This window comes from Hylaeus anthracinus, unplaced genomic scaffold (genome assembly GCF_026225885.1).
Source record: "Hylaeus anthracinus isolate JK02 unplaced genomic scaffold, UHH_iyHylAnth1.0_haploid 11423, whole genome shotgun sequence".
NCBI classification, from domain to species: domain Eukaryota; kingdom Metazoa; phylum Arthropoda; class Insecta; order Hymenoptera; family Colletidae; genus Hylaeus; species Hylaeus anthracinus.
Window position 1 is genome coordinate 1,063 of NW_026533888.1, and position 6,957 is coordinate 8,019.

Genomic DNA, 6,957 nt, shown 5'->3' on the forward strand with positions numbered 1-6,957 from the left:
TTTTTATTAAGCCTTCATAAAACTCTCTAATGATGAGAATTATACAGCGTTACATGGATTTATACAAGAGACACTTATATCTTACATCTTATATCTAAAGATTAATACAAAGTGGTTGTTCTTGTTTGTACAGTGGGTTTCTAGCGTCTACAGAAGTTTTTTTGTATATATATAAAAAAAATAATTAGAGGTTCTGAAACTATTTAAATATTAAAGTAATGTTAAAATTAGATAACGTTTAATTTAAGATTTATTTTATGCAATGCATAAAATAACCAAACCAAACAAACTTTGTATAATTATTACTTGGACTTCTAGCTTTAATGTAGACCACGTTGAAGTTTCTGTGTGCCGTGAAAGCGCCCGAAGATCGAGATTCTAGCGGGTTGAATCGCGCGTCGAGCGTATACGCGGGTGGGTCGAAAAATTCCCCGCAGACCCTTCTAAATGTCAAATAACTTTCTACGTAGCCGGGAGGTTCGCAGAGGCACGCTTCGGTAACGGGAAATCGTTGCCGCTCGTAGACGTAATGCGCGAAAACCACCTGTTCGTCTGGCTAGTTCCATTCGGACAGTTTCATAACCGGAACTGGAAAGTGTCTAGCCGACGCTTTCGGCGTATCATGATCGTGGAACGCGTCGCGGAACCTCGTCGGTTTACAGCAGCGGTTCCCAAACTTTTTTGTCCTACCGCTTTCTTTCCAGAAAAAATGTTACTTAGCGCCCTGTGTAAATTAAATTTTTTTAAATTTTAATAGCAATTAAGAAGGCTCTACAGTTACGCTGTAAGTCAATATAGAGTACCTATTGTCGATTGATTCACGTAGTAGTAGATCTGGCATAGTATTTCTAGAGATCTAGAGACGCGGTAGCGTCTCGGCGCCAAGTATATGAAAAATTATCCGTCACCGCGTATCTGGCGTTGAAGCTACCACGTATCTTCTACAGGAGAGATGGTCCATTCTAACCTAACCTGAAACTTCTTTCATGAATACCTCAATACGCCTGCAATATTTTCTAAATTTAAAGGCATTCTTGTAATCTAAATCGCACGTAAGCTTTCGAATAAAACTAAAATCAATAAGATCGATTCACGTACAACTGAGATATCGTAATATCATGTCATGAATCTGTCTGAAACGGTATTTTTCGTATGATGTTCCCGTCGTCAACTCTTAGCCAATAGGAGCTAAGCAAAAGCCGAGTGTCGTTCGTAGACTCTCGGAATCATTCGGCCATCGAGCGTCGAGAGTCGAAACAGATGTCATCATTCATATTCTGCCAAGTGTCAAAAGTTTTTACACTATTGCATTATTAATTATATTTATATCAGCAAAATGTTTTCAATTTAGACTTTTATGTAGGATTTAATAACAAATTGCAGCCAATGTTGTAAAGTGTTGATCGATCTTGATTGCAAGGTAAGTTGTCAAAATCTGAATTGTCAGGTACCTTCATTCATACAGAATAGATCCATACCACTAAAGTGTTTTTAATTTAGACTTTTTATGTAAAGCTTATAGAAATGGAGTCATTTTCTCATTTCATCATTAACAATTAACAATTAATTTCTTGCAGCAAAAAAAAATTGCAGGTATATATAATTATTTATAAATTGAACGAATAAGTGTTTATAATTAATAAATTATATGAAATATAATATATATATATTAGCTTTTGTTATCCCCTCTCTCTTTATTTTACTCTATCCAATTAAAAAAATAAATAATAATTTAGACTTCTTATGTAGAGTTTACAGAAATATCAATTTTATTTTTATAAATTTAAAATAGATTCTATATAATATATCCCATAAAAAACTTCAAAAAAGTCAAAAAATTACGTCAAGTACATGAAAAAGCCGAGGACTCAAGGAGTTATCATTGAAAAATAGAAGATCCCCATAAAAAAACTACAAGAAAGTAGAAAAAGATGTGAAATCGAAATGAGCTGCCAGATGATTTGTCTAGTAGAATATTACAATGGTTCGCAATTTTATATCAAAATAAAAAAAAAATATTTTAAACATTGATTTTTAGTCGTTATTATATCTATTATATTTATATTGTATCATAAAGTAATACAAATCAATTATTTTCAGACAAACTACAGTACTGTTTATATTTGAACGCGCGTTTTCTAACATCTCGCACAGCGTGCCAGATATCTCATACTATGTCAATAGCAGAAAACAAAACGCATTATCTTAGTATTCTTTGATTTATTATTAATACTACAAGTACTCTCGGAGTAATTTGTAAATCAATATATGTTCTTTAGATATTTTTCTATTATGCATAAAATTTTCGATCCAATCTCGGCGTCAAATACTTTGTAGCACGTAATTGAGTGTGTTGAAAACGCATTTTCCCATAAGAGTCCACGTTAAGGGGTAAAACCACTCTAGAGGCAGAAGAAAAGACCTAAATTTGACAATTTATTTTGGGAGTGTGACAAATGGAATAGAATTTCTTTTCAGACGGTTTATTTAACACATATTGAAGAACGAAAAACAATTTTTTTATTGTCATTTTCATAAAATATGGCGGAGACAGAGCCCGTCATCGAAAATAGCTTTTTTGAAAACATCGCCACGGGAGGACGGATTTCTCGGCATCTATGAGTCATGGAATAAAAACTAAAGAAAATTTATAATCTATATACAATTGGGTTTGGAAGTACGTAGGGTTTTTCTTCTTAATCAATTTTTGTGGAAGTGACGTACTTTTTAAGCAATGAATCGACTTTTTGCCCTAAAAATGAGCATTAAATTGTTTATAAAAGAAAAGAGTTTACATTCAATCAAAAAACAGCTACGTACTTCCAAAGAGAATATTGTTGTGAAGCTACTGTAAACATTTCAAATCGATCCATGCAATAGTCACTGAGAAATCCGTCCTCCCAGTTTGAAAAAAGTGGTTTCGAGAAAACCGCGTTTAAAGTTTTATAAACACTTTAATCGCGCTCTGAGGCGCTGCGGCAAAATCGATAATTGAACCTTTTAACATTTGTTTTTCACTATGAATCAAATGACGTATTATTTTTAGAACCCTAAAGTATCGTTTAAGCAACAAAAAAAGGAAACGATTTTTTGAAAATCCTAGAGTGGTTTTACCCCTTAGAAAGTGAAAAATTGAAACATTCATTTCGTAGTTTTTAAGTATCCTAGCCTTCCCAAAATTTGTGTGGGTGTTTTTGGGATAAAATCTAACTCGTATACAAATTTTTATAATTTTCATGGCGTTATTTCTACTTGCACTATAGCCTCCTTAATAGGAAATACGTAAAATATAGTACAGGAAGGTGTACATTAGAAACATTAAACTTTAAAATTATGAAACTATTTATTGAACTCGGAATAGAATGTAATACAAAAAAAAAGAATTAAAACATTCGAAATCATCTTAATAAGAAGGATGGACCTAGTGTGTTGCTAACAATTTAATAATCCTCGGCTCTATTTTCGTCAGCAGTAATCTTAAGGGAGCATTTCACTGTGAACGCACAAAAAAAGCATATATATATAAAAGCATTAATGTAAAAATAAAAAATTTTTGTTTACTTTCCTTAATCATACCTTTAAGGCGAAAAAACATACATTCAATTTTATGCAATAGTTCCTGAGAAAAAAATTCTTGAAAATATGCTTTTTTTGTGCGTTCACAGTGAAATGCCCCCTTAAATCACCACGATTGACTATTTGCATTTGGTTTCTTTTTTTGTTTGTTAATAAATTGGTTACCGCACTGAACCCACGTTCCACTAAATATGACGAAGGAAATGCAATTAAGAAGTTTTGAATTACAGCCCACATTGGCCATCAGCGACCTCCTGAATCCCTGCAGCACTCACCAGGGAGGCGGTGGCGCCCACTTTGGGAATCACTGCTCTAGAGTAAACTCGCTACTGGTGTTCGTCATCGTCGTTCAGTAGCCCGAAGAAATTTTAATCGAAATAATTATTTTAATCTTGCATTTCTCTCGACGTTATTTGAAATAAACGAAGTATAATAACTTGATTATTTGAAATAATGGTATCTTAGCGCTCTCCAACCTACTTTAAATTATGAAACGCTTAGAAATGATTAACTTAGAGAGTAGTGTGCAGAAGTAGGTGTATTAGGCTACTTACGGTACATTACATCTTTTATTTTGATTTATGTGGTGTCTCACAGTGATGGGCAAAACCCTAGGCTTCGAATAAATCTGAAGTTTGCCGATGTGTTTGTCTAGGGTTTTGCCCATCTCTGCTTTTGAAAATTTTCCAACGAAGAAAAAGAGACAAACATATCGGCAAACTTCAGATTTATTCGAAGTCTAGGGTTTTGCCCATCTCTGGTGTCTCACAGAAATTCCCTAGATCTAGTCACAGGAAACTGGTGGCGAGCCTGAGTTCGATACGCGGCTCGAGTTATTTTTATTGTTATCGGATTCGATAAATCGAATGACACGTTGCAAGAACACGCAATTGTATACGCTTATACTTTGATTATGAAGTGTTAATAAAGGACCATATTCATATCATAAAAAGGTGTATCATTATTGTGAGAAGGAGTGTAATAATTTAGTTTATACGTTTTACTTTCTCAATATAATTGTACATTATTCTGGTTGGAATTAAATAAAAATAGTATAAATTCAAAAGAGTTCTTGAACAACTACCTTATAATTTTTTAATTGCTTCATCTGCAAATAAACACTTCAGCTGTATCTGTTGGCTATCTTTTGCTGCGAGCTCTATCCAAATAATCATACACACGTTTAATAGTATTTAAATCGGGACCTTCAAATAGCCATAACTTTTAATATTCCATTCTTTTCTAAATATTTTAAATAACCCGTTGCAATTCTACTAGATGTATTTGGGGCATTCCTAGCCAAATTGGACAGTTTAAAAATGTTCGTTTTTGATTTTCTTAATTTTTTGGTACTTTTTAGTACCCCTCAAAAGAGACCTCCTGGTAAATTGTGAGATTTTTTTTTATCACTGGTTTAAAAAATATCGAATTTTCAATAAAACCGCTCTTTTTTTGGTTTTATGCTCATAATTATCTTAATAATGGTCAAAACTTAATTTTTTTTTCAAAATTTTCGTTTTTAGATGGCCTTTACAGAAAAAAATACAAACAAAGTATTTAAAGTGTTTTTAATCGAGATTTTTGAATTTTAAGTATTTAATCGTGTTTTTAAAACTGTGTGTATCCTTCGATTATCTTGAAGATTTTCTATTTTAAATATCTATCCACCCTGTAACTTTTAATCACGGTCCGATAGCGAACCTTCCATAATTATTATCTTTTTTTTCAATTTTTAAAAATTAAAAAAATTTTTGTTTCGCTATAGATTATTATCAGTACCGATTCTTTGCACTGTATACTTTTTTTTTACTCATAAATTGATTTCGATATTCTTTTGTTCTGAGTAGAGATTTATAAGCAGTAATTGGATAATAAATGCTTTTTTTTTTTTGTAAACTATTTCTTTATTTATTTAACTATTTATATATTCGCCATATTTAAATATTTTTTATTAAATTTCAAATAAAAACACACAACGGTAGCGGGCCTTCCATAATTATTATTTTTTTTCTTCAATTTTTAAAAATTAAAAAATTTTTTGTTTCCCTACAAATTATCATCATATCTTTTTTTATTATCTTATCTTTTAATAATTATCATATCTTTTTTTTTTACATATTCTAAATTGATTTCGATATTTTCTTGTTCTGAGTGGGGATTAATTAAGTAGGTGGAGTAAATAAACATAAATGTAGTGTTGTTTACTTTACATTACGCCAACGTCCTCCTGAAATGTTCAGCATCGGGGTGAATGTGCACAGATATCCGCGAAAGGAAGAAGCGAAAAAGTAAATGTGGGCGTGGAATGTTGAATCTACGATAGCGAGCCTCTTCCACCGACCTCTCCCGCCGCCGTCGAGTTGTTAATTGTTGTATCGCGAGGAATGGCGTTGCGACGTAACGTTAACGTAACGCACTCGCCGTCCGAAACGCGCGAGAAAGTCATCGCGGAACGATGCTCGTTCTTTCTTCTTGCTTTCTCTTTACACATGTTACGTAACGAGGAGTGGCTTCCCCGGGCGCCATGGTCCTGTGGTCTATTTGCCTTCGAATTCCTCCGGTCTTCGATATAACCACCTTCATTACCCTGTTCACCGGTTGGTAGTATAGTTTGAAACGTGAAAGATCAATCCTGAATGGCCAGTCTTCTAGTGCTTTCCAATTCCAATAACCCTAGACACTTTCGCGCATACGGTGACACCAGTTGTGTTCTAGTTACCGTAATCGTCAACAGCAGTGATGGGCAAAACCCTAGATTTCGAATAAATCTGATTTATTCAAAGCCTAGGGTTTTGCCCATCTCTGGTTAACAGTACACTACACATCCGGAAAGTTAACATTATGAAATAATGAAATTATATTAAATACACTCGACTTTTTTTCAACTGAACTGATATTAAGGGGCTTGGAACACCAAAAATTGAAAAAATTACTTTTTAAAATTTTTTTTATTAAAATTTAAGCGATTCTGAACAATTCTACGCAAAGAAAATTGAAATTGGAGCACTAGAAGTGGTAAACAATTATTTTTTTACAAAATATCCTTTTTTCTCACAAAAAAAGTTCGACGACATAAACTTAGTAAGATGAACGCGATAAAATTGTAAAAAAAAATAGGGAAATACAACTGACAACTTCCTCGAAAAGAAAACAACGACAGTCAAATTTGCGGAAGACCGGAGACGCGGTTACCTTGGTCACAGCCATACGTTATTGTTTTCTAGGGTAAAGAAGACGGTAAATTATCAAAAAGGCAGTGTTTTAATCGATTTTGATAAAAAGAAATACGATTAGATAATATTTATATCGATAATCGAGCGGGACATACAAATTTTTAGTTTTTTGCGTCACCTGAAAACCTAGGTTTTTGATACAAAGGTA

The 6,957-nt window shown here is 33.0% G+C and overlaps 1 long non-coding RNA gene across 1 annotated transcript; it reads right to left on the minus strand.

Moving 5' to 3' along the window:
- Positions 1 to 830: 830 nt before the first annotated feature.
- LOC128896547 (uncharacterized) lies at positions 831 to 6,223 on the minus strand. The gene is made up of 3 exons (XR_008462018.1): positions 5,782 to 6,223; positions 1,099 to 1,277; positions 831 to 972 (listed from the first exon to the last, which is right to left on the minus strand). It is a non-coding gene; the product is annotated as an uncharacterized LOC128896547 (long non-coding RNA).
- Between the last annotated feature and the right edge of the window lie 734 nt (positions 6,224 to 6,957).